Source organism: Marmota flaviventris, chromosome 11 (genome assembly GCF_047511675.1).
Source record: "Marmota flaviventris isolate mMarFla1 chromosome 11, mMarFla1.hap1, whole genome shotgun sequence".
NCBI lineage: Eukaryota > Metazoa > Chordata > Mammalia > Rodentia > Sciuridae > Marmota > Marmota flaviventris.
Window position 1 is genome coordinate 60,010,455 of NC_092508.1, and position 26,416 is coordinate 60,036,870.

Genomic DNA, 26,416 nt, shown 5'->3' on the forward strand with positions numbered 1-26,416 from the left:
AGAAACTAGTCTGAATTTGAAAACGTGCTTTTGGATAATCCACAAAGTAAGTAAATCGAAAAGTAATCATGAGATCCTAGATGGTTCCCAGAGCTGCTATTTTAAAGCCACATATCTACAGCATTGGATCTCTTCTGACTTCATCATAGGGCCACCCTAACCATCAAACAACAACACTGAAGATGTAAAAACACTTTACGAACTGAATAACATCTGATGATTGTAGTGTACTGAGAGAAAGCATATGTTTTGGTTTTGTTTTTGTTTTTCCTGAGAGTTCCTGATGGAACCTTGCTAATATGGTGATGGTTAATGGGGATTTCTAGGGAAACTCTTCTTTCACTCATAGAGGTAAAGGCCCTGGATTTTCTCAAGACTTATACCCTTCTTAACAAAACCATGTACAGAATAGCTCTTAAATTGTGCAGAAGGTGGGTTGGGAGAAATCACATTATAGAAATATTCCACCTTGCGTGAAAATATTCCCTATAAAGGTCTGCTTGGGAGGCTGAAGCAGGAAGATCGTGAGTTCAAAGCCAGCTTCAGCAAAGGCGAGGCTCTAAGCAACTCAGTAACACCCTGTCTCTAAATAAAACACAAAAAAGGACTGGGGATGTGGCTCAGTGATCAAGTGCCGCTGAGTTCAATCCCTGGCACCTCCTCCTCTCCCAAAAAGAGTCAAATCCAAATGCTGCTTTTTCTCCTCCACCCTGCAAACCCCAGGGTGGAGGACAGAACCCAGGGCCTAGCATATGCTAAGGCAAGTGCTCTACTTCTGAGTCACACCTCCAGCCTCTAAATGCTATTTTTATTCAGTTACTAAATAGTATCCAGTCAATGCAGTGCTTAGCCATGAAACACTATGTTGTCCTCAGTAACCTTAGTAAATTAAAGTCTGCAAAAATTTAAACATATTTGTCTTGGTGTACAATGTTTAACAGAAATATTCTAAAGCTCACCAAACCTTATTGTTGAAAGGTACCAAGAAGTCTTCTTTGCATAAAAATTCCTGTTTATTAGACAGTGATACAGAAAGAACTTATTTACATTTCAAGCACTACCAACATACATCATTTATGACAAAAAAGGCAAGCACTCCATAAGAAATGCTCAATCACTGTCAATCACAAACACTAAAATATACATAAACCAAAGCACATGGTGTGAACTGTATTAAATTCAGCTAAACACAGAATTATCAACAGAACAAACAAAAAACAAATAATTATCAGTGACTCACAGTCCTATTTACACAATACACAAAGTAACTTGGAAAGGTGTAACCATGGAAACCTGATAGCCTAAATTCATTGCCTTTAAATTTTGCATTTACTTAAATGCTGTGCAAATGATGTCCTTACAAAGTTTTAAAAAGCTGTCAAAGCTTATCTTTGTTATCAGATCATTGATCAAAATAGTTTCAACTGTAAATTGGTTGTCTTTAAAATTATTCAAAGACCAGTTTAATAAAACTAGGATAAAAAGTCAAACAATTTTTTTCAGAAAACCATTATTTTTACAACCACTGATTAGCAATCAAAAAACCAACTATTTATAATAAATCCTATAATAAACAAGTAATATTAAAACATACTTTGACAGAAAGACTTTTCTTAAACTCACACTGTGGCATGCAACCACCCCTACCTCCTCTAACTACTAAAACAGAAATGCATTAGCTGTTTTGGTTTCTAAAATGATTTTCACTAACAGTTACCATTGATTAGTGTACTATTTAATGCTATAGTTAGTTTCAATGTGTTATATTTTATTTTATAACTCAAATGTCTAAAACATTATTTTGTAGTTCACTGGACCCCACACTTAAAGATATAATGTTCAATGGTATTTCGTTATGTAGATGAGCAGTGGATGTTGTTTGACATGATTTAAGTGGGTCAACAGTATTTTCCTAGTCACATTAATCATCTAGACAGCTAGAATGAAAAAAAAGGGGGGGGGACTTGAAAACTAAGACTAGAGAATCTATTCATATAAGTGACACTCATCATTGGCGGGTTATCTAGGATGTGGTTAGGGAGAAGGAAGAGTTACAGACTTTAAACATGTTTCACTGTTTATTCAGAAACCATTTCAAGACCCTAGCTCTACTTTCAGAATCCAAGTGAACACCCATGGAGACAGATCTCTGAGATGTCAAATTGTAATTCTTATATGGGAATCTATGAAAACTTTGTCCACCAAAGAAAAAAAGAATCAACTGGGTAAGTTGGTGCATGCCTGTAACTCGGTGACTTGGGAGGCTGAGTTAGGAGGATTGAGGTCAGCTTCAGCAACTTAGGGAGGCCCTAAGCAATTTAACAAGACCCTGTTTCAAAAAAATAAAAATAAAAAAGAGCTGGGATGTAGCTCAGTAATAAAGTGTCCCTGGGTTCAATCCCCCATACCAGAGGGGTTAAAAAAAGGAAGAAAGAAAGAGTAAAATTTAGGGAGCCCAGTTCCAAATAAGGCTGAGCTCTGAGGATAGGGTCAGGCCCATGAAATCTATAAATATACACAGCATATGATCCAGCTATCCTGCTCCTCAGTATTTATCCAAAAGAATTAAAATCAGCATACTATAGCAATACAGTCACTTCAGTGTTTATGGCAGCACAATTCACAATAGCCAAATTATGGAATCATCCTAGATGCCTGTCAATAGATGAATAGATCAAGAGAATGTGGCATATATACACAACAGAGTTTTACTCAGCCATAAAAAAAGAATGAAATAATGGCATCTGCTGGTAAATGGATGGAAATGGAGAAAATCATGCTAAGTGAAATAAGCCAGACTCAGAAAAACAAGGGTCAAATGTTTTCTCTCATCTGTGGAAGCTAGAGCAAAATAAAGAAAAGAAAGTCATTGGGGAGGGGATTGGATATCATAAAGTTACAGGGAAGAACTGGAGTTGAAGGAAGAGAGCAAGAGGGAGGGAGGAAGGAAGGGAAAGGGTAAGAAATATGGAATGAATTTAACAAAATCATGTTATATCCATATTAAATGTACCAAAGGGAATTTCACCTTTATTTATATGTATAAAGTACCAATCAAAAATAAATCAATAAAGGAGAAAAAGGAGTATCAGTAGAAAAGAGGAGGGAAGAAAAGGGAGGAGAAAGAGAAGGGGAGGAATGGGGATTGAAATAAAATTTTTGCATGTATAATTTTGTCAGAATGAATCCAAATACTATGTGCAATTATAATGCTCTAATAAAAAGAAAATATATAACAGCACACAGAGGGCCACTGCCTCCCCGTGGGCAACAATGCTGTCTTTACCTGCTGAGGGGTCCTCAGAAATGAAGATGAGAAGTGGTGGAAGGAAATGCAGAACTAGATTTTACAAACACATTCAAATCACCTTGCCCCTGCCCCAAGTAAAAGAAAAATGAGGAAAAGAGAAAGCCACAAATATGAATTTACAAACAGCAAATGCATTTCCCTTTTCCTTCCATCTTCAATGGTTTACCTTTGCATTGGGTCTTGTCAAGGGATGATTTGGTGTACATGAGTAGTCACTATGCCAGAAGACTCTTCTAGACAACCATCTTATCCCTTTGTTCCGTATGTCTACATGAATTAGTGGCTTTTTTTCCTTTTCCTTTTTTTTTTTTCTTTTTTGGTATTAGGAACTGATGCCAGCAGCACTCCGCTACTGAACTATATTCCCAGTCCTTTTTTTTTTTTTTACTTTTTATTTTGAGGCAGGGCCTAAGTTGCTGAGGCTGGCCTGGAACTTGCAATCCTCCTGCCTCAGCCTCCCAAATCGCTAGGATTACTGATGGGAACTCAGCCAAATTAGGTGCTTTCTAATAACCAGTATTGAAGTGACAGATGGTCACTTCCCTCCCAACAGAAGCCCTTTGGTGAGGCTGTGGCAGATGTGAGGCACTGTCTACCAACTTTTTCATTTTGAACCAACAAGTCCAAGGTCATCCTCCTGAGTTGTGCTCAGCTCTCTCCTAAAGCCACACAGAAGGACCCAGGTCCATGGGAAGCCCATGATTCTTTTTGTTTCTCATTATAACAGCACCTGCATTGTATTAAATAAGAATAATGAAAAAGGATAAAGAGAAAAGTATATAGCAAGTAGCATGGTGGTAGAGTACTTGTCTAGCATGAGTAAGGTCCTAAGTTCAATACCTAGCACTGCCAAAAAAAAAGGTAAAAAGAGTCCTCAAATGATCGCTACTGATTGACATTCAGCAAACACACTTCTTTTCCTCTATGTATCCACTAGTATATTGTTGTTATATTTTTATAGTACATTACTTTTCCATATATTATGAATAGTTTATACATATAATTTTATTAAACTACTATTTTGAAAGTAGTTTATTTCTCTCCCTAATATGTGGAAGATATTTGTCTCTAACAAAAAATAGGGATATAGGCCTGGGGATGTGGTTCACTGGATGGTTTCCTATATGCACAAGGCCCTGGGTTTGAACCCAGAACCACAAAACAAACAAACATATATATTCTTTAGTGATTTCATAATATTTCCTTGTATGGCTGAGTCACATAGCCAATGTGAACCATAGTCAATTAACTAATCACAAGTATTTAGGTATCTTTTTTTGGTATTGTTTACCTCATGCCTTTTACGTGTACAACTGCACATGTGACTAATTATTCTTTTTCATTTAAATTCATAGTAGAATTTTTTTTGGCGGGGCAGGGTACTGGGGATTAAACTCAGGGGCACTTAATCACTGAACCAAATCCCCAGCCCTATTTTGTATTTTATTTAGAGACAGAGTCTCACTCAGTTGCTTAGTGCCTCACTTTTGCTGAGACAGGCTTTGAACTCTTAATCCTCCAGCCTCAGCCTTTTGAACTGCTGGGATTACAGGCCTGCCATCGAGCCCATCTGACAGTAGAATTTTTAAGTTAAAAATACACATAATTTTTACAAAAGAGATACCTGCATACCCATGTTTACTGCAGCACTACTCATAATAGACAAGAGATAGAATCAGCCTTCTTCCCTCCCAACAGAAGCCAAAAGAGAAGCGTATTTTAAAAAATGGCATATATACACAATGGCATTTTATTCAGCCATGAAGACTAACAAAATCATATTATTTGCCAGAAAATGGACGGTACTAGAGGTTATCATGTTAAGGGAAATAAGACAGGCATAGAAAGAAACGTATCATATGCTTTCTCTAGCTTGTGGAAACTAAAAAAAGAGAGAGAGAGGGGGAGGGAGAGAGAGAGAGAAAAGAAGACAGACTATTAGGGAAGAGGAAGGACTGGGGAGAAAGGGAAGAAAGGAGGGAGGGAAGGGCAAGAAAGGATAATAGAGAAGGTAGATATGATCAAAGATGCATATATGGAAATGCCACAGTGAAATCCATTAATTTGTTTGATTAATGTTTAAGTAATTATAATAAAAAATAAGAACTATGTAAAATTAAAAAAAGAAATAAGAAAAATTTTGAGATATTTGCAAAGTTGCTCTCCACAAAAGTAGTCATTTATATTCCCAATAGTGCCTACTTCCCTACACCCTCACAAATATTATTAATCATTTTTTTATTTTCAAAATGAAAAATGATCTCTTGCTTTTACTTTTTTTATTAGACACTCCTGAGGTTGAAGAATTTTTCCTATGTTTTATTTTCATATCCTCTTTTGTGAAGTCTCTGGGCCTCTTGGTTTTTCATTTGACTTATTTTTAGAACTGCTCTCTGAATTAGAAACATTAAGCACTATATTATTTCAAATGCTTTTTTTGGTTTGTTATTTGCATTTCAACCATGTTTAAAGTGTTTTTGGCCATTCAGTTGGGTTTACATTGGACTTATGAATTATGAAGAGAATATGACTTAAAATATTTAGTTGTCTTATTTAAAAGATGTCTTCACATTTACTACAATCTTTAATGGTACTCAATGTTTTCTATGAAATCTAATGTTTTCTTCATATAGGTTCTATAGATTTCTTGTTACTTATCTATTCCTAGGTATTTTATCTTCTTGGACGTTATTATAAAAAATGGAATTTTTATAATTAAATATGATGTTATTACATATACATGTAATTTTTATATGATATTAAACTTTCTTTTAAAAACTTAAGTTTTGTCAGGCATGGTGGCACATGCCTGTAATCTAGCTGTTTAGGAGGCTGAGTCAGGAGGATGGCAAGCTTGAGGCCAGGCTGGGCAACTTAGCAAGACCCTGTCTGAAAATAAAAAATAAAAAGGGCTAGAGATGTAGGTCAGTGTTAGAGCACCCCTGGGCTCAATCTCTAGTACCAAACCCACAAATATAAACTGAAGTATAACAATCTAGTGCCCTATTTTTATGTACCTGCATATATCAAAACTCAGACTCACACACTTTCTCCACTGGAAGAAGTGAGTTGAGAACAACTGGGGTTAAATAGACTTTCCTTTCTGTCACTGCCCATTCACCCTTCTCTTACCTTGCCTCCTGGAGCCAAGTATTATTCCCTTTTCCCAAATACAGAATGCTAGACTGGGTAAACTAACAGATGCTGTAATTGTCAAAGAAATAAAAGCATCCAAAAAAAAAGTGATGGCCTAATCACCAGGAGGAGGAAATTAGAACATTTTTAGAATTATTATTATTTTTTTGAGACAGGGTCTCATTCAGTTGACCAAGGTGGCCTCAAACTTGTAATCCTCCTGCCTCAGCCTCCCAAGTTGCTGAGATTACAGCGCACATTACTACGCCTGGCTTTCAACTTGTTATTCTTATTCTCCCCTGAATTATTCTAATTTTACAGTTTAGTCTGTACTGTGTTTTGAATTATGTGTCTGGGTTAGGGGTGGGGCAACCATAATCTTTTCAGTGCTAGGGTTCCTGCCTAACAAAAAATACAGATATATCTGATTTTGTAGTGGTTTCAGAGCATTCCCTTAGATAGAAAGATCACATTCCTTTTTTTTTTTTTTTTTTTTAAACCAATGATGAGCATTCAGGTAGGTTTTTTGTTGTTGTTGTTTGTTTGTTTTGCCTTACATCTTAGGGGTCCTGTTCTGATTCAGCTTTATATAACTGTAACTGAGACTAGGCACACAAAAAGCCTGAAGGTACTGAGCAAACAGCACAATTACAAAATATCCGTAGTCTTACAACTAGGGAAAGAGACCAGAGCTTTAAACAAGATTAAATTCAGAATGAATCTGCCAGCCTGTTGGACAAGACTCTGTCTAGTTCCTAGAATCCTTTCTTATTCAACTTGAATTCTCTTAGGAAAGAGCAATGCATCTTTAAGCTGTTGAGGACAAGTCCTCCTCTCACTACTACTCCTTAGGGCAAATGCTCTCCTGAGGCATTTTCCTCCATGAGTTTCATAATACTACATCCAACTCCAACTCCACCTCTAAGATTGGAAAATTACAATCATATAGATGACAGAAAAAATATCTAATTTTTTTCCATTAAAAATATTTTCACAGGGCTTGGGGTTGTGGATCAGTGGTAGAGCACTTGCCTAACTATTCTCATCACCACATATAAATAAATAAATCATAAATAGCCATGAACAACTAAAAAAATTAAAAAATATATTTTTACAGGTAATAACACAGAGGAGTTCAGTATACCCCTTTCTCTGATTTTGCCTATATTTGAAAATTTTCAATAACAATGTAGTTTAAAAAGTATTGCTCTACCAACCAACAAACAAAAAGAATTCTAAGAAGTATAGGAAATCGAAGAGTTGCTTTAAATCTGGGATGCTTCTATTTATATTTGGGAACACAAAGCATTTAAAACAGACATTGGGGGGTTGGGGATATAGCTCAGTTGGTAGAGTGCTTGCCTAGTATGCAGAATTCCTTAGGTTCAATCCTCAGCACCATCAAAAAAATAAAAATAAAAAAAGACATTAGTCTGCAACAGCTCCTGGGCTGTAAATTAAAATAGCCCCAGGACTAGCCCTTCTGGACAGTGGAAAGTGTACAGTTGTTCACATATTACTAACTTGCAGTTCACAGCCATGTGTTTCTTGGGAGTATCCTGGGGTCCTGGTTTGTAGCTGTTCATTACACTACACACATTAAACTCCTGAAGTACACTAGAGCCCAAAAGAGAGATCAGGTCTGCCTACTTGATTGTTTCTGAACACAGTATGCAGTCAAGTGCTGGCTGTGATCTGAAGGTGTTTTGGGCTTGGCCATTGTGATCACAGACAGAGGCAGGAAGTCATACAAGTTGTACACTAGAAGGACTAGAGAAATGCTGCAGAGTTGAAAGAAGTTTCATTTTCACTTCTGTGCTGTAAAAACTTAGGTGGCAAGCGAATTTTTGCAGAATGGCCTTTGGCCTCTCAGGTAGGCATCTCAGGGGCAATAAATAAAATATGAAGCCTAGAAATCCTACATATAAAGTATCCCTGGACTAAAATGGTCAGAATTTATACTTATAAGTAATGTCTCATCATTACCAAACCCACCCTGCTCTCAACTCCACCACTGTGACTAGATGATGCTCACTTTCATGAGCAGTCTGAAATGGAAATATTTGGACTTGGTGATGGCTAGTTTCAAACCTCATAAATATGTAACTCTACTCTCTTTGCCTCTAGCCAACCAGCCTGACGGCACAAGTGGTAAACTGACATTGGGAATTTATGAGCTCTGCACATTAGTAATGCACTTTTCTTTTTGAATCGTTCTAGTCTGTAGCCTGAAGCAGATTATAATTATCATTCCTCTTGCCACACAAGTCTAAAGATCTACTTGTGATTTAGGTAGCTACATTAATATGCTACAATGTTTTAGGAGAGTTGATAAATAAAAAACCATATGTGACAAATGAAAAACAGATGAATTTATGGTATTGCTACAATTTTTTAACTATGTAGCTAAGTGAAATTTAGTCCCAGTCACAGTATATCCAAAGAAAATATTTTCTGTCTTACTAAAGATGTTTTTCACTTTACCATCAAAACGATGATGATACTGTTCAGTTAGCTTGGAGAAGAGTATTCAGGCAGTCAGTGATCTATATTATGGATAAAGTCAGCTCTACACTAAGATAAATATGTGGTCTTAGCTGTTTGGAATGCATTTTCTTACATAAACAATGTGGCTGAGTTCTAAGGCTAGCCCATTCACCCATAGGATAACTGAAACTCTACACATTTGTAAAGAAAAAAAACTAGGAAACTCTTCAGCTGTAAGCACATAATTTAGCTATACTGAAGGATTTTATGGGAAATGTTGTTACCATTTACAAGATGGTTTTAAAAGAAAACATTTCCACACTTGAACAATTAGAGAAAAAGAAAAAAATCTACTCTACTGCTTCCTATCTCTTATTCTTCAGTCTCTTGCTCCCAAACCTGTATAGAAAGAGAATGGAGTCTGAGTGTCCCTGAAAATATTAAAGAAGACAGGACCCAGTCTCATCCTTTCCTATAATACCTGTATCAGCCCCAGAGCTGGAATCCTTGTGTTGTTTCTATTTCAAGTTCTAAATAGTAAGTAAAAGAAAGTAAGTTTCTTTTTTTTTTTTTAAATATCTTTACTTTATTTCAGAAGGATATTTTTCTTTTTTTAATAACTTTGTTTTATTTATTTTTAAAGTGGTGCTGAGGATGGAACTTAGTGCCTTACACGTGCTAGGCAAGCACCCTAGCTCTACCACTGAGCCACAACCCCTGCCCCCAGAAAGTTTTTAACCCCCCCTTTTTTTTGGGGGGGGGTACTACAGATTGAAACCAAGGCCACTTAACCACTGAGCCACATCTCTATCCTTTTTTATTTTTTATTTACAGACAAGGTCTTACTAAGTTGCTTAGGCCTTGCTTAGTTGCTGAGGCTAAGCTAGCCTCAAACTTGTGACTTTCCTGTCTCAGTCCCCTGATTCACTGGGATTACAAGTGTGCGTCAATACCCGGCAATAAGTCTATTGTGAAGTTTGAGCAACTCTACTTACCTAACACTTAGCTCCACAAAGAATACCTCAAGTCCCAGTATAGTCACCTGTTAGGAAATATGGTAGCTCTGAAAGACTAACGTCACTCTATCCAGAGTTCATCAGTATGGCTAAGGGGTCTAGATGTTAAGTGTTCATAACTCTGATGGATCCAGAGGAACTGGACTGTCTAGCTTCGACTCTTATTAGCTGCCTATTCTTAGGCAGGTTTAACTATTTCATGCCTCAGTTTCTTTATCTATTAAAAATGGGAAATTCCTTCCTTCCTTCCTTCCTTGCTCCCTCCTTCCCTCCCTCCCTTTCCTTCCTTCCTTCCTCCTTCCTTCTCTCTCTCTCTCTCTCTCTCTCTCTCTCTCTCTCTCTCTCTCTCTCTCCTAGCTGTCATGTCCTGAGTTGCTTTCCTTTGCTGTGCCCTTCTGTCATGATGTTCTACCTCACCTTGGGCCCAGAGCTAAGGAGACATCTGACCACCCATGGTTTCAGCCTGAACTTCTGAAACCATGAGTCAAGGTAAACTTTTCCTCCTCTAAAAGGGTGGAAAAAAAGGTTATAAAGACAACATTAGTTTTTATTAAGTGCTCACGAGTATAACACCTGGCACATTACAGTGAATATGTTGAACAATCACTCATTATCAAGTTGAATATCACAATGAATAAAAAAAGTACAAAAATTCTCTCTGCTTTTTAAAAACTATACCATTTTTTCTTCTGGTCTTCAGAATAGTGGATGTTATATAGGAACATGAAATTTAGCAAACAAATATAAATGCCCAGAAGAGTTTATGTCTATGAAATACGTGCACACACAGACATACACATTCACATAAATACATACTTATTCCTCACTCTAAAACCCAGATTTTAAAATTACAAGTACCCAGATACAGTAAGTTAGTTTATTTATGTTGTTTTACTAATAATATTCTAAAAGATAGTATTTAAGTCTGAGAATACCAAGTACAGGTGAGGATTTGGGGCAATGAGAACTCAAATACTACTGGAGAGTATCAACTGGCACAACCACTTTGTAAAACTATTTGTTAATATAAAGTCATTAATTCAATCTTTTACACATAATAGATATAAATAAAGGTGCATCAAAAGACACAACTAGGCGTGGTGGCACATGCCTGTAATCCCAGTGATTCAGGAGGCTAAGGCAGAAAAATCTCAGGTTTGAGGCCAGCCTCAGCAATTTAGCCAGTCCCTAAGCAACTTAGTAAGACCCGGTATCAAAAAAGGTCTGGAGATGTATCTTAGTGGTAAAAGTGCCCCTGGGTTTAATCCCCAGCACCCTCCCTTCCCCCTCAAAAAAATGACATAGAAAAGAGTGTCTGTAGCTGGATGTGGTAGAACTTGCCTGTAATCCCAGCTACTCAGGAGGCTGAGACTGAAGCTGAAAAATTACAAATTTCAGGCCAGGCCCACCAGCAATTTAGCAAGATCCTGTCTCAAAATTAAAAAAAAAAAAAAAGCAGGAGCAGGGGAGGCAATGTACCACTGTGGTAAAAGCATCCTAAATTCAATCCCCAGTCCAAAAAAAAAAAAAAGAATGCCTATAATAGAAAAAAGTGGAAACAACCAAATATCCATCAATAATTGAATGGATGGATGGATTATGGTAAATCCCTAAAATGGAAGACCACCTAAAAATCAAAATGAGCTGAACGTGGTGGCACAAACCTGAAATCCCAGAGGCCTGGGAGGCTGAGGAAGGAGGATCACCAGTTCAAAGCGAGCTTCAGCAACTTAGTGAGACCCTAAGCAACTCAGCAAGACCCTGTCTCTAAATAAAATACAAAAAAGGGTTGGGGATATGGCTCAATGGTTAAGTGCCCCTGGGTTCAGTCCCTGGTACCACAAAAAAAAAAAAAAAAAAAAAAAAAACAAGGATGAACTACAACAAGAGACAATTATATGGATATATTTTTTAAATTGTTCTCCTTAGGAATCTATAACTATAAAGGAAAGCAAGGAAGAAAATACAAATAAAGTCAGGATAGTGGTTTCCTGGGGGATGGGAGAGATTTGGATTGGCATATGCAGAGGTGATCTGAAGTGCTGGCAATATTCTGATTTTTTTAAAAAACAAATACATTGTTACATCAGTATTTGCTTTATAATCACTCATTAAATTGTACAGCTGTTTTACACATTTCTGTATATTATATTTTATAACAAAATGCTGGAAAGGAGGGAGGAAAATGCAGAAAGGTAGGAAGTAAGAAGGTTAGAACTAGAAAACAAAACAAACCTGGGAATAATCCATCAATCAGGTGTCTGTATATTATGATTTAAGAAATTTAAAATAATGATTAATAAGTTAAATTCAAGCAATTTTTTAAACCAAGGAAAATAAGAAATCAGACATAATTCATAATTCTTACTATATGGCAAAAGCAATGATTTAATTGTCTACACTATATTTAATTGAGTAAGCTATGAGCAATTTTATATGCAAATTTTAAAAAATGATTTCTTAGAATTACTCTATTATTACAAACTAGTTAATAAATACCATTTTTTTTCTTTTATTTGCATTTATTTTTTGCTGAATAAATACCCTTAATGGCCAGTAACTATATTCTTATTCCAGAGCTTCTTGATTTGTTTTTCTTTTGCAATACTGGGATTGAAACCAGGGCCTCTGCAAGCTAGGCAAGCGCTCTACCACTGAACTACACTCCCAGCCCTTTTTATTTTTTGAGACAAGATCTTGCTAAATTGCCCAGGTTGTCCTTGAACTCTCAATCCTCTTGCCTTAGCCACCAGAGTAGTCGGATTATAGGTGAGCACCATGGCACTCGTGGCTCTCCAAGCTTTTTAATTGATATTTAATTGATATCCAGGACACCATACAGCTTGCTGAGGCAGAAAAAGCTATTAAATTTCTTAGGAGGTAAACGTATTCTTTAGAGAAATTTATAATAATACAGCTGACATACTTGTAGCAATTTACAAAGAAATCTCATACATGTCATTTAATTTGGTCCAAGAAGTTGTGTAAGGTAAAACTAGGAAGATATACTAGTTTAACAGGCAAAAATCCCCTCCCAAAACCAAAAGTCCCTGAAAACTAAAAAAGTTGAGGCTCGAGGATGTTTAGAAATTTGTCTAAGATTGCAAAAGTTATAAATTGGGAAATCAGGGTTTCAAATATAAACCTATTTTCAAAAAACTTTTTATTATAGGAAATTTTAACCATACCCAAAAGTAGTCAGATTAGTGTCAAAAGGTCCCATGTAGGGCTGGGGTTGTGGCTCAGCAGTAGAGCGCTTGCCTAGCATGTGCAGGGCAGTGGGTTCGATCCTCAGCATCACATGAAAATAAAAAAATAAAGGTATTGTGCCCAACTACAACTAAAGTAAGTAAGTAAATAAATAAATATTTTAAAAAAAAAAGTCCTGGGTAGGGGTTGTGGCTCAGTGGTAGAGCACTCGCCTAGCACATGTGAGGCCCTGGGTTCGATCCTCAGCACCACATAAAATAAATGTATGTGTCCAATTACAACTAAAAAAATAAATATTAAAAAAAAGGTCCCATGTACCCAACATCCAGCTCCAAGATTCAAAATGGTCAATCTTGTTTCAGCTAAAATCATCTACCCTTTCTACTGAATTATTTTGAAGCCATTTCCAGTTATCACATAATCTCATTTATAAAAACATTTTTAAAAAATTTTTTTTCTAAAGAGAGAGAGAGAGAGAGAATTTTTAACTTTTTTATTTATTTATTTTTTTTAGTTCTCAGCGGACATAACATCTTTGTTTGTACGTGGTGCTGAGGATCGAACCCAGACTGCACGCATGCCAGGCGAGTGCGCTACCGCTTGAGCCACATCCCCAGGCCCATAAAAACATTTTAATATATCAAAAACATAAGGATTCTTTTTAATTATTTAACAACATAATGCTACCATACCTAAAAAAAAATCAATAGTAACTGCTTAGTATCATCAAATCTTTTTTATTATTATTTTTTAGTTGTAGATGAATATAATAACACTTTTATTTATCATGTGGTGCTGAGGATGGAATCCAGTGCCCCACATGTGACAGGCAAATGCTCCACCACTGGGCCACAGCCACAGCCCTCATCAAATCTTGGATCAGTCTTTAGATGCTTCTTTTATATTTTTTAACATTAAATAAAGTTTATTAATATATGATCCACATAAGGTCCCCTGTAATTGACATGTCTCATATACCAGTTTTAATAAATTCTTCTCTCCTCTTTTTTACTTCCTTATAATTTGTTAGGAAAATTTACTTATTTGTCCCTAGCACTTCTCACATTGTGAAATTCATTAGTTATATCTTTAATTTTCATCATGAAGTAAAAATATTAATCACACAGACTTAATAAATCACAAGTCTTCTCCATTCTTTTAGTCTCACACTTTCATTTTGGGGGTGGGATGGACTGGGAGATTAGAGGTAATAAGACAAGACTATAATTTAAAGGAGAAAAAAAAAAAAACAACTCCAAATGGATTTTTCTTTAAGAATGAAACCCAAAACCAAAAGAAAACAGGTAAAATTAGCTATTGAAATTATGGCCATGTGAATCAACCCTTGCTCCCAACATCTGGCAGCACTTAGCCCCCCCAGGGCATGCTTGGTGCCCTAGGGCAGTGTTACACATGTTTGACCAGCCGGGCAACAACAAAGGACACAGAGGCTATAAAAAGAGGCAGCAGGTAACCATCAGGCAGACCAAATGGCTGAGGCACTTTGACAAAACACACAATGAAGCAACTGGTTATTCCCATGGCTGAAAAGTCAATGATGGAGGGCTTTATTTTAGGATTCAAATTCCACAACATGCCTATTTAAGCCACTGGGTTACTTCCTTGTTTTAATCAGGTCCACAAATCCTCCCTTTTCTTTCACACATTCAGTGAAAAGCATCAGAGATGAGCTGTATAAAGCTACTTTGTATTCTTGCCAAGAACCCATCCAAGAATTCAACTAGACTGTTTTCTGGACTGCTCTCCCTGGCTGTGGAAAAAGCGAAGGAGCCAAATTATTTTGCAAACATTTTGATATTATGCTCAAAAAGAGACAGAAAGTATGCATAAATGGTATCTTCTATCTTAGTATATAATATCAATTTTATAACTCTGATGAGTATTATAGTTTTGTTTACTTTTGGTCAGGGGACTAAAGCCAAGAGGACTTTTACTACTGAGTACATCAGTCCTTTTTATTTTTATTTTGAAACAGGGTCCCACCAAGTTGTTGAAGCTATACTTGAACTTGCAATCTTTGTATCTTGGCCTCCCTAGTTGCTGGGATTACAGATGTTTGCTACTGCACCTGGCTAGTATTAGTAACATGGCTTCCATCCAATTGAACATTTCATAAGTATAATTAAGAAGTACGGGCTTTGCTTGCCTTTCCTATGGCCTAAAGTCCTCTTTTGGAGCCATAGGTCGGGAGTGGCTCCCTTTTCTTCCACTAAGAATCCCCACCCTTCCCTCTTTCTCTGGGGTCTTCACCAAGACTATTAAAAACATGCCCAACTCATTCCTTCTAATGCTACCTTTGCAAAACACAGGAGAAATCCCTCCTATTAAACTTAGATTTGATGGGGAAATTCCTTCAACCCAAAGAAATTCTAATAGTTGGAAATTTTTAAAGTCTAAGCAGGCTGTAGGGGAGGTAGTTTGGGGCCAGTTGAACTTCCTATCATTTCATATTATATCACTTGTTAACCTGTTTTGTAAGTATGAAGCACTATGGGAAAAATCTATAACTCTTTAGTCTTCCCTACCAGCAAAATATTTCTAATTTATGAATTTCTGAAAATGATGAGCACTGAATACAAAATATTCCTAAATTGTTTTTAGTCTTCTCTCTTCAAAACAATTTCTTAAAACTATACAATAAGAATATGTTTTAAATGTCTGATACATACACAGAGATATATATGTGGGTGTATGTTTAATTGTAGAATTAAGACATCCTTTAACAAATGAATCACATACAATTAAATATTTGGAGAAGTTAAGTATATTTTCATTTTTAAGTATAAAAGAAAATTAAATGAAAGGCTTTCTTAAGAAACAGAATTATTTTCTGCTAATTGAGTTTGCTCTAGTGTCTCCAATTTAAGATAAAAGGCAGAAAGGTAATTGCTGACTGCATTACTATTGCTTATGACTTTATTACTAAACTAGAAGCATATCAAGAATTTTAATTTAGAAAGACACTTTCACATGCTGAAGCTGAGGCTAGGGTTAAAGGGGTGAAGAATGCAAACAGAAATTTGGGGAGGGAAATCCCTCCTGTAACATGGCAGCAATGTTGCATCACACATTCTTGGACCCTCCCCTTACTTCATACCAGTTTTGGTTCATTTTCACTCCTGTAATATGATTTTCTAACTCAGACTTTAGTCAGGCGCGGTGGTGCACGCCTGTAATCCCAGCAGCTCAGGAGGCTGAGGCAGGAGGATCTTGAGTTCAAAGCCAACCTCAGCAATTTAGCAAGGCACTTAACAAATCAGCAAGACCCTGTCTCTAAATACAATATTAAAAAAGGGCTGGAGATATGGCTCAGTGGTTGAGCACCCCTGGATTCAATCCTTGGTACCAAAAACAAACAAAACAAAAAACTCAAGACTTTAAAAAAATGAACTATGTCAGAATTCAAAAGACAGAGGCAGTTATTTTTGTGGGTTATAATTTTTTCATTCCCCTGCTATTTTAGAACACGATTGTTTGTGATATATGCTCATACTTTGGGGAGCTCTGAAACCAGAAAACATAGTATGTCTCTTCTTCACTGTAATATAGACAGTTTCTCCTAGTCACTCTTTGTTCAGATTTTATAAATGGCAAAGAACTAAAAGATGCTTTACTTTTTATTGTTCAAAAAATTTTAGGTCTATTTCCTCAAAATTTAAATATACTTTAAAAACAAATAAACAGGTACATTTGCAATTACTGGCAATAGTAAACTTCACTTTGAAAGGTGACACAGTCTCTGTGGAGTCTGATGATCTCCTAGCTTGTTATGGTTTTACCACCCACGCTTGTAAAATTTTACTCTTTTATTTTCCAACTTTGTTCAGGCTATGTTATATCTAGAAATGGTCTGTAAAGTTACTTCAACAATGAAAAAATGATTAAAATAACACATTAATCATGACAAACTTTGAGAAAATCAAGAATCAAGCTAAATACTTTGTGTGTGTGTGTGTGTGTGTGTGTGTGTGGTGCTGGGGATCAAACCCACGCTTGTGTGCATGCTAGGCAAGCACTCTACCACTGAGCTACACCCTTAGCACACAATACATTTTTAATGTTCCTAAATTATTTAACTGAATTTTGTATCTATAATTGGCATGAAAAACAAGCTCTGTCCTTCCTTTTTCATTTCAAAGAAACTGACTGGAAGCCACAGCTTCAAATTTTTACATATCTCAATCTGTCATAAAGTTTCACAGCAAAACAAACTTCACTTTCCTTTAATAAGTTTTCCTTTCAGGGGCTGGGGATGTGGCTCAAGCGGTAGCGCGCTCGCCTGGCATGCGTGCGGCCCGGGTTCGATCCTCAGCACCACATACAAACAAAGATGTTGTGTCTGCCGAGAACTTAAAAAAAAAATAATAAATAAATATTAAAATTCTCTTTCTCTCTCATCTCTCATTCTCTCTTTAAAAAAAAAAAGTTTTCCTTTCAGAGATACCCATATTATTTTTTAAATATTTATTTATTTATTTATTTTAATTGTCGCTAGACACAATATCTTATTTTATTTATTTATTTTTATGTGGTGCTGAAGATCGAACCCAGGGTCCCACGTGTGCTAGGTGAGTGCTCTACCAGTGAGCCACAACCCCAGCCCAATACCCATATTATTAGTAAATGAAAAACAACAGCATACTAGTATACATGCACACATACACGCATGTACACAGTTTACACATGTGTAAGGGGACAAAGTTTAGGGTAGGATAATTACTAAGTTTTCTGCTTAGAACCATTCAGTATTTGTCAACTACCTTTTTATTTTAGATTATTTTTCAGTACTGGGGATTGAACCTAGGGGCACTCTACTATTGAGCTACATCCCCATCCCTTTTTACTTTTTGTTTTGAGACAGGGTCTTGATAAGTTGCTGAGGGTCTTGATAAGTTGCCCAAGCTGGCCTTGATTTTGTGATCCTCTTGCCTCAGCCTCCTGAGTTGCTGGGATTACAGGTATGCACCACCATGCCCAGTTTCTAATTATGTTTTATTGGCTCTCCTATCAGAAAGCTGAAACTCCAGTACCTACCAATCAACCTGGCACTCTGAATCACTTGCCAAATCCTAGGGCTTGTCTCTCTCTTTAAGTCTCTTCAGCCTGGTAAAATTCTTATCACTTTGTACTTAAGGAATTTTCTTCCTTAAGTTTAACTTTTACATTTTGGACTTTATTTTCTCATCAAAAGAATTATCCACATGAGCAGACACAATAACAGGAATAAAAGCATAATTAATTCAATTGCTATCTGAAAAGCTGGGCATGAGAAAACTTCATGCAAACTTCTGTACAAATGACAACTGAAGACAAATTTAAAATGAAAAAAAGTTTTTTTTTTAAATTATAATGTGTGAAGGAAAAAACCCGTGTATATGGATAAAATCATATATAAAATCAAAGATGACACATATTTTTTTAACACACACATATACTGTGATGCTAACTCTAGACACAGAGATATATAGTTTTAATGTATTGGGTTGGGAATTTTCTAGTGTTGATCATCTACTTCAGTGTCTGACATGCAATTGGGAATTGATACATTTGTTGAACAAAGGAATGAGTCCATTCCTTCCTGGTTCCTGGAGTGATCTTGGCATATCCAACCTCATTCTTCTAGATAATTTTGCATTGTTCTGAAGGAAAAAACTGGGGTATGAAAACAAATGTGCTTCCTGCATAGTAATAATTCTCTATTCCTGACTCAGAAACCGTATGTTTGCTGTGAGAACAAAGTAAACAAAAATGAATATTAAAAACCCATCCCCTTGGGCTGAGGCTATGGCTCAGTGGTAGCACACTTGCCTGGCATGTGTGAGGCACTGAGTTTGATTCTCAGCACCATGTATAAATAAATAAAAAAAAGATCTATCAACAACTAAAAAAAATTTTTTTTTAAAAAGTAAATTAATATTTAACAAAAACCCATCCTCTTAAAAACAACAACAGTACCAACAACAAAACTCATCCCTTTTCCTCAGGATAGGATTATGAGACAGAACAGATGGTCCTGGTTTACTTGTATTTATACCAGGTCAACCTGCCTGCAACTGTAATTCACTTTGTGTGTGTGTGTGTGTGTGCGCGCGCGTGCGTGTGTGTGTGTGTGTGTTGATGAGGATTGAAACCAGGGTCTTGTGGATGTGAGGCAAGCACTCTATCAACTGAGCTACATCCCTAGCCCTCAACTGTAATTTCACTGAGGGCTCAGACTTTCTGTTCCATCATGTGGTCATTTATTCATCTTAACATGTCTCAGAAACTGAAATACATGTTAGGGGCACTAGGACAAATTTCAAAGACTATTATACTATGAAACCAAACCTAGGATAAAAAAGCAAAATAGCCTTTCTGCTTTCTGTAGCAAACAGAATGTCTAAGTAGACAGGCAAGGTATGAAAGCTTTAAAAGCCCGACTTAAAAAAGGAAATGTCTATGATGAGAGGGAAAGGTTTACAAACAACTAGTTAAATACAGGATTTTCAGTCAGGTGCAGTGGTGCACAACTGTAATCCCAGCTACTCAGGCAGCTGAGGCAAGAGGGTCTCAAATTTGAGGCCAGCTTAGGCAACTTAGTGAGACCCTGTCTCAAAATAAAAAATACAAAAGGCTGGGAACATAGTTCAGTGGTAAAGCACCCCTGGGTTCAATCCCTAGTATCAATCCCCCTCAAAAAACCTAAAAAACTTCAGGATGGAAGTGATGGAATTCACAGGAGGTGGGGTAGGGAAGGTAAATGACACCTTGGGGATAAAATTAGCAAAATCTACACTCAGAAAATCTATAGAACAAATGGTCTCTTTAACAAATCACAAGGGATTTAAAGTTACAAATAAAAAAAGAGGGAGGAGAAACCTATAAATTAAAAGATGAAAGAGATACATCAATCTAATGCAATGTAATTCCAACAAATCTGTGGAAAAACAAAAGACAACCAAAGCAGTTGCACAGTCCATATGTGATACTAGGAAATTATTCTCGAATTTTGTAAGATTTAACAATGGTATATTTTAAAAAGAACACATATTTTAGTACTTTAGAGATGCCTATTAAAATATTTACAGATGTAATTTTACATCTAACATTTCCTTCCACAAATCATCTGTGGAGGAGAGGTGCAGGAAGTAGATAAGTATAAAGGTGAATAAAGATTATTAAAGTTAGGTGATGGGTCCACAAGAGGTTCATTAAACTATTCTCTCTATAAAGTATGTTTAAAATTTTCCATAACAAAAAGCCAAAAAAAAAAAAAAAAAAAAAACCCACATGTCCACATGAGATTCTGTGTTACTAAATCAACTGTCAAAACACATCTACAGTAGCTGAGCACAGTGTATCTGTAATCCCAGCTACTTGGGAGGCTGAGATAGGAGGATCACTTGAGCCCAGGAGTTGGAAGCCAGCCCAGGCAACAAAGCGAGGCCCTGTCTAAAACTCCCCCCTCCCCTCCAAAAATACCCCCACATCTATGCTGCATCAGGTTATCCAATAATTTCATCAGTATCTTTGGGTGCTTATGAAACTGTAGATTTCTTTGTGGAACAGTGGCACACACCTGTAATCCTAGTGACTCTGGAGGCTGATAGAGGAGAATCCCAAGTTAGAGGCCAACCTCAGCAATTTAGTGAGATCCTTTCTCAAAATTAAAAATAAAAAAAAGTAAAAGTACTCCTGGGTCCAGTCGCTAGCATCAAAACAAACAAACAGAGCAGATCTCTGGGCTCTTCCTTAGACCTACAGATTCAGAAAACCCAGTTTGGAACTGGGTTCACTGTTTCAACACATTAATTTTACACATATTAAAATTTTCATACAAGTGATTATTACATACATTAAAGTTTGAGAATCAGTAGCTAAACATTTTGTGTTAGGTTTTATTTCTCACTTCCTAAGCGAGAGAGAGCTTGGCATTCTGATAAAAGTGGAGGTATTCATGGCCAAATTCCTGGGATTTGGCTGAAAACTGAAAGCCCATTTTCATTTGATAGAGTCTTAATATAAGGTATAGAGCAGAGGTACCTGCTTGCCTTTCGTGAAGATTATGTGTCAGGAAGCCAAGTCCTTCTTTGTGGTTAGGGTTCTGAAGGCCAATTTTTACCTACCCACAAAGGCCACTGGCTAGGCTATGTGGTTTGGGTTTCTCAGAGTTTTTGCTGGTAAAGACATCCTTGGTTTCCATGCTTCATAATGGTCCCATAGAAGGTAATTTGAGAAAGTATGAGGTGGCTACATTTTCATAGTTATCTGAGTGTCTACATTCACACCCCTTCCCTTTTTGGTATTAATCTAAGTAGTATGATTTTGAATTAAGAAGGATTAAAGTGGAAGTATGCAGGTCCTTAAATGAGCAAAAACCTGTACCTTCATTTTTTCCCCCAACATTTTATTATGAATAATTTCAAACACAAAAGTTGAAAAAAACTTTTACTACTTAGATTCTATAATTAGCATTTTACCATACTTGTTCTTTAGCACATTCCTCAACATTCTACTATCCATTTATCTCTTTTTTTTTTTTTTTCCCTAATGCATTTTGAAGTAAGTTTCAAAGCTCAAGATCTGGTTATACCCACTATACTTCAAAATGCATGTCAGTAAGTAGACTTCCATGTACATTTACAGGTTCCTGGGTTTTGGGGCGGGAGGTAAAATTTAAACACCATATATGTACAAATCTTAAGTATATGTTGAGTACTGACAAATGCCCACCCCGGTGTAACCGAACACCAATCAAGAAACAGACTACTACCAACATTCCAGGAAGTTGTCTCTCCTGGGCTGGGGATGTGGCTCAAGCGGTAGCGCGCTCGCCTGACATGCGTGCGGCCCGGGTTCGATTCTCAGCACCACATACAAACAAAGATGTTGTGTCCGCCAAATACTAAAAAATAAATGTTGAAATTCTCACTCTCTCTTTAAAAAAAAAAAAAAAAAAAAGAAGTTGTCTCTCCTTCCTTCTCAGCAAATCTTCACCTCATCTAGTACCTAGGGAAGTTGTAATCTGATGTTTCCACATCACCTGTTGAGGTCAGGGACTGAAATCAATGAAATACTTCCCAAGTGGGATAACTTAGTCCAGAGAGATTCATTATTTTTCTGAGATCACATTAAATGAATAAGAACAAAAACTTTAGCCCCTGAACAGTTAGTTTAATGCTTTTCCCTTGATAATATACCAAATTTTTATTAGAAAACTTCTAAATTAAAATGAAATCAAATTCATGACTTCTGATTGTTTCCAAGCAAACAATTTTTCCATAACCACCTATCAAGGCAAATCTACAATAGCTAGTATAGAGGAAAATAATCATAAATGCATTAAAAAGAGACTAAAAATAATCCACATAGGAAATGCAATTACATTTAATTACATTGACTGCTAATACTCCCCCTGCAATCTTAAAAACAAGTGTTTAAAACATGTTCTATGAAAGGAAAAGCCCCTAGTATATTACAAAGAGAAAAAGCATACATTTGCTTAATATCTGAATTTTTATTATGACTCCAAAGCTAATAAAACACAGATTTCAAAAATTAATGATTCTGTTTTATTGTCTACACATGCAATGGCAGTACGATTACCAAGGATATTCTTAGGATATCTGAAAACTACAAATAAACAGCATCTTTTTTCTTATTTGTTTAATAACTGCTGTCATTCTTTTCGTAAGCAGCAATCGCAAGATGTCAAACAATTCTGCCTTGACTATGGGTACTGATAGATGTCTCTGCTTGTTTTTATTAAAAACAACACAAAAAAAATGTTCCTTCCATTAATTACCAACCCTGGAGAAGTGGGGGCACCGCTGGGATGTTCACCAGCCTCTGGGCAAGCAGGGATGCAGCCAGAGAAAACCACAGAGCAAATGTGAATGCCGGAACACATTTTTCTTTACCTCCCTTGGGGATCCTGCAACTCAGAGTCTTAGATTCCCTTAAAGGGAAAAGCAGGGTATGCGTGGGGGCAGGGCGGGATCATGTTTATCAGTCACAACAGTTCATCTGGGCCTGGATCCAGGTAGTCTGCACGTCTAAATTTGATGAAATATAGGCGCCACCAGGTAACAGTAGTGGTCAGGGAGCTTGCCAGAAACCTGTAACTCAAAACTAAAAAATGAAATTAAAAGACTACTTTAGCCAGGCAATTTCGTTCTTCAGGATGCAATAACTGCAAACTACAAAGCGCAAAGAACAGACAATGCTTTGTGTGTTTTAAAGTTTCTTCTTCCTCATGTGACACAACATCTAGGCCAGAAAAACATACACAAATATTTTCAAACTTGCATTTCAATATGGAACTGTAATGTGTCAGTGGAACTTGCCTTCCTCTTCCTCCTTTCCTTTCTCCTCTCCACATTCTGCATGGGTTCAGCCAGTGGCAGGGAGGTGAGGCTGGAGAGGTCTTGGTTGTATCCGGAGGGCAGGTACGAAGGGGCAATGGTGGAGGAGCAGACGCCTGACCCTGTCCTGTCAATAAACCTTAACCCCGACCTGCTGGGCCCCTGAGCTGCCTCTTCTCTGTCTAGCCTCTTCTCTAATTGCTCTAAAAATGACTCTTCATTTAAAAGTACCTTTGTGTAAACACCCCACAGGAACTGACAGTCATCAGAATTACCACACAGTTCTAGTTTTTAAGAAGTGCAAGAAAAATCTTTCATTATTACAGGACTTGGAAAAACAATTTTAACTGCTGTGCAAAACAATACTCATCACTCTTTTAGCTCACTCTGCAGGTGACGTTAATTTTGACTTTTAAGACTGTTTACAATGAAATGTTAAATCTTTTGATTAAGTTATTTGAGAGTAAAGATGGAAAAGTGATTTTTCCCACAGAAACATACTGTTTCTCTTCCTTCTAAGCACAAACCCCCAGAGGTAAAGCCAAAGTCCTGTGCTTCCTCATTCCATGCTGTGAGGATTCCCTATACATTCTAAAAGGACCTGTATCTTTTAACCTAAATGCAAAAATGCAAACAAAATATTAAAATGGGGAATCGAGGAGAGAAGTTTTAGAGTAAAGGTTTGCTGCTGTTGTTGCAGTACCGGGGATTAAACCCTAGGCCTCAAGCTTGCTAGGCAAGTACACTACCACTGAGTTATATCCCCAGCTACTGTTGTTGTTTTTTTTAAATAAAAAAAATAATTTAGTCTTCTAGACAAGAATAAAATGCTTTTTCCTGGTGTGTGGCTTCTTCTTTTCCTTTAAAAAAATAGTATTAAAAATTTATATCAACATAATTTACTTTTGACTCCTTGGAAGCAATTCCCTGAACCACTAAATTATTACTTTCCTATTGACATAATGGGAAAGCCATTTATTGTCAATTTTATAAAAGGAAACCAGACCTGAATTTTGTCAATCCTAAATTCTCTTCTGACTGGATGTAGATTAAATTCTGCCTTTTAAAGTATGAATTTTGGGGGGGGGGGGGGCGGGGTGCAGGTACTGGAGATTTAACCCAGTGGTGCTGTACCCCTGAGCTACATCCCTAGCCTTTTGTTTTGTTTTGTTTTTTGAGATGGAATCTCACTAAGTTGCTGAGGCTGGCCTTGAACTTGTGATTCTCCTGCCTCAGATTTCCAAGTCATTGGGATAACAGGTATGTATTCCTGCACCCATCTAAAGTATGACACATTTAAATGGCTCAAATTAATTATTATTACTATCTCTAAATTATTGCTAAATACCAACAAAGAAAAAGAAAGTCCCATTGCTTTCTATTTTCTCCATAGTACTGACCACTTTCTAAAATATTCAGTAACTTATTTTGTTGATTGTCTATGAATGTAAGCTCTTTTTTTGTGGTGGGGGCAGGGGGCGGGTGTACCGGGGATTGAACTCAGGGGCACTTACCACTGAGCCACTTACCACCCAGCCCTATTTTGTATTTTATTTAGAAACAAGGTCTCACTAATTTTCTAGGTGCCTCACTTTTGCTGAGTCTGGCTTTGAACTTGAGATCCCCCTGCCTCAGCCTTCTGAGCCACTGGGATTACAGAGATACACCACTGAAATGTAAGCTCTTTGGGGGTAGGATTTTTATCTGTATTGTTGTACTCCAAATGACTAGAAAGTGTCTAGCATATAGCAAATATTCAATTGCTTTAATGTTAATATGTAAAAAAGTAGACACATTAAGCAAACATTCCTACATGAAATAAAGGTATTTATCTTATTTCTACTTAACTACCTTAACCTACATTTCAGTATAATACAGTATTGTGGGTATGACAGAAGACTACCTATGTCTTTTTTGTTTGTTTCAATAAATTACCCCAAAGCTTATTCTCCAGTCTCCAACACCAGTTAAATTATTAAATTGCAAAGAGGAAAAAATCTTATATTTCAGAGCAGAAGCAGGTCTTAGAAACCACTCAACCAAGGCCAGAGCCTTCAGAATTGTTGAAGAGGCTTGTTGAACACACAAATTCCCAGGGCCCACCCAACACCTACTAACTCAGATCTCTATGTTCAAGTAATTTGTAGTCTAGAAGGGAAAATATGATAAACCAATTAACTGATGGCTACTATATGGCACTAGGGCTATGATCGGGATGCTATTGGAATCAAGAGGTGGTAAATTATAAATCAAACGGTATTTGAGGTGAATTTTAAGGAATGAGTAGAAACATACTTCGAGAGGAAGTTTGTAGTGGTATATGCACTTCAGAGAATTTCATTGTAAAGTCTATGGGTACTGTGTCTTGAGGGAAGAAGGCCATCACAAGATTATAGATGGAGAATGAATGTCAAAATATGAAGGTGCTATGGTTTAGAAGTATCCCCCAACTGTCTATGTGTTAAAGGCTTGCTTGCCAGCCTGTGATGCTACTGAGAGATGGTGGAACCTTTAAGAGGTGGGGCCTAGTGGAAGGAAGTTAGGTTACTGGGCATGGGTTGGGGCTGACCCCTTTCCTGTCTTTTTGTGTTTCTGGCCACTATGAGGTGAGAAGCTTTGCTCCACCACACTCTCTTGCCATGATGTTCTGCCACAGCTTGTCCTAAAAGCAATGCAGCCACACAAGCATGGAATGAAACCTCTGAAACTGTGAGCCAAAATAAACCTTTTCTCCTTTTAAGTTGATTTATCTCAGATATTTGTTACAGCAATGGAAAGTTAACTAACACAGAAAGACTTTGTGTTCTACAATAGGGAATTGAAATTTTATATTAAAACTAGGGTAAACCGACTCCCTATCCCAGCTACTGGGTAGGCTGAGATGGGAGGATCAC

General features: G+C 36.8%; 1 protein-coding gene across 3 annotated transcripts in view; it reads right to left on the reverse strand.

Moving 5' to 3' along the window:
* Positions 1–26,416, reverse strand: part of Metap1d (methionyl aminopeptidase type 1D, mitochondrial) — an 82,069-nt gene that overhangs the window by 30,857 nt on the left and 24,796 nt on the right. The window lies entirely within an intron of this gene.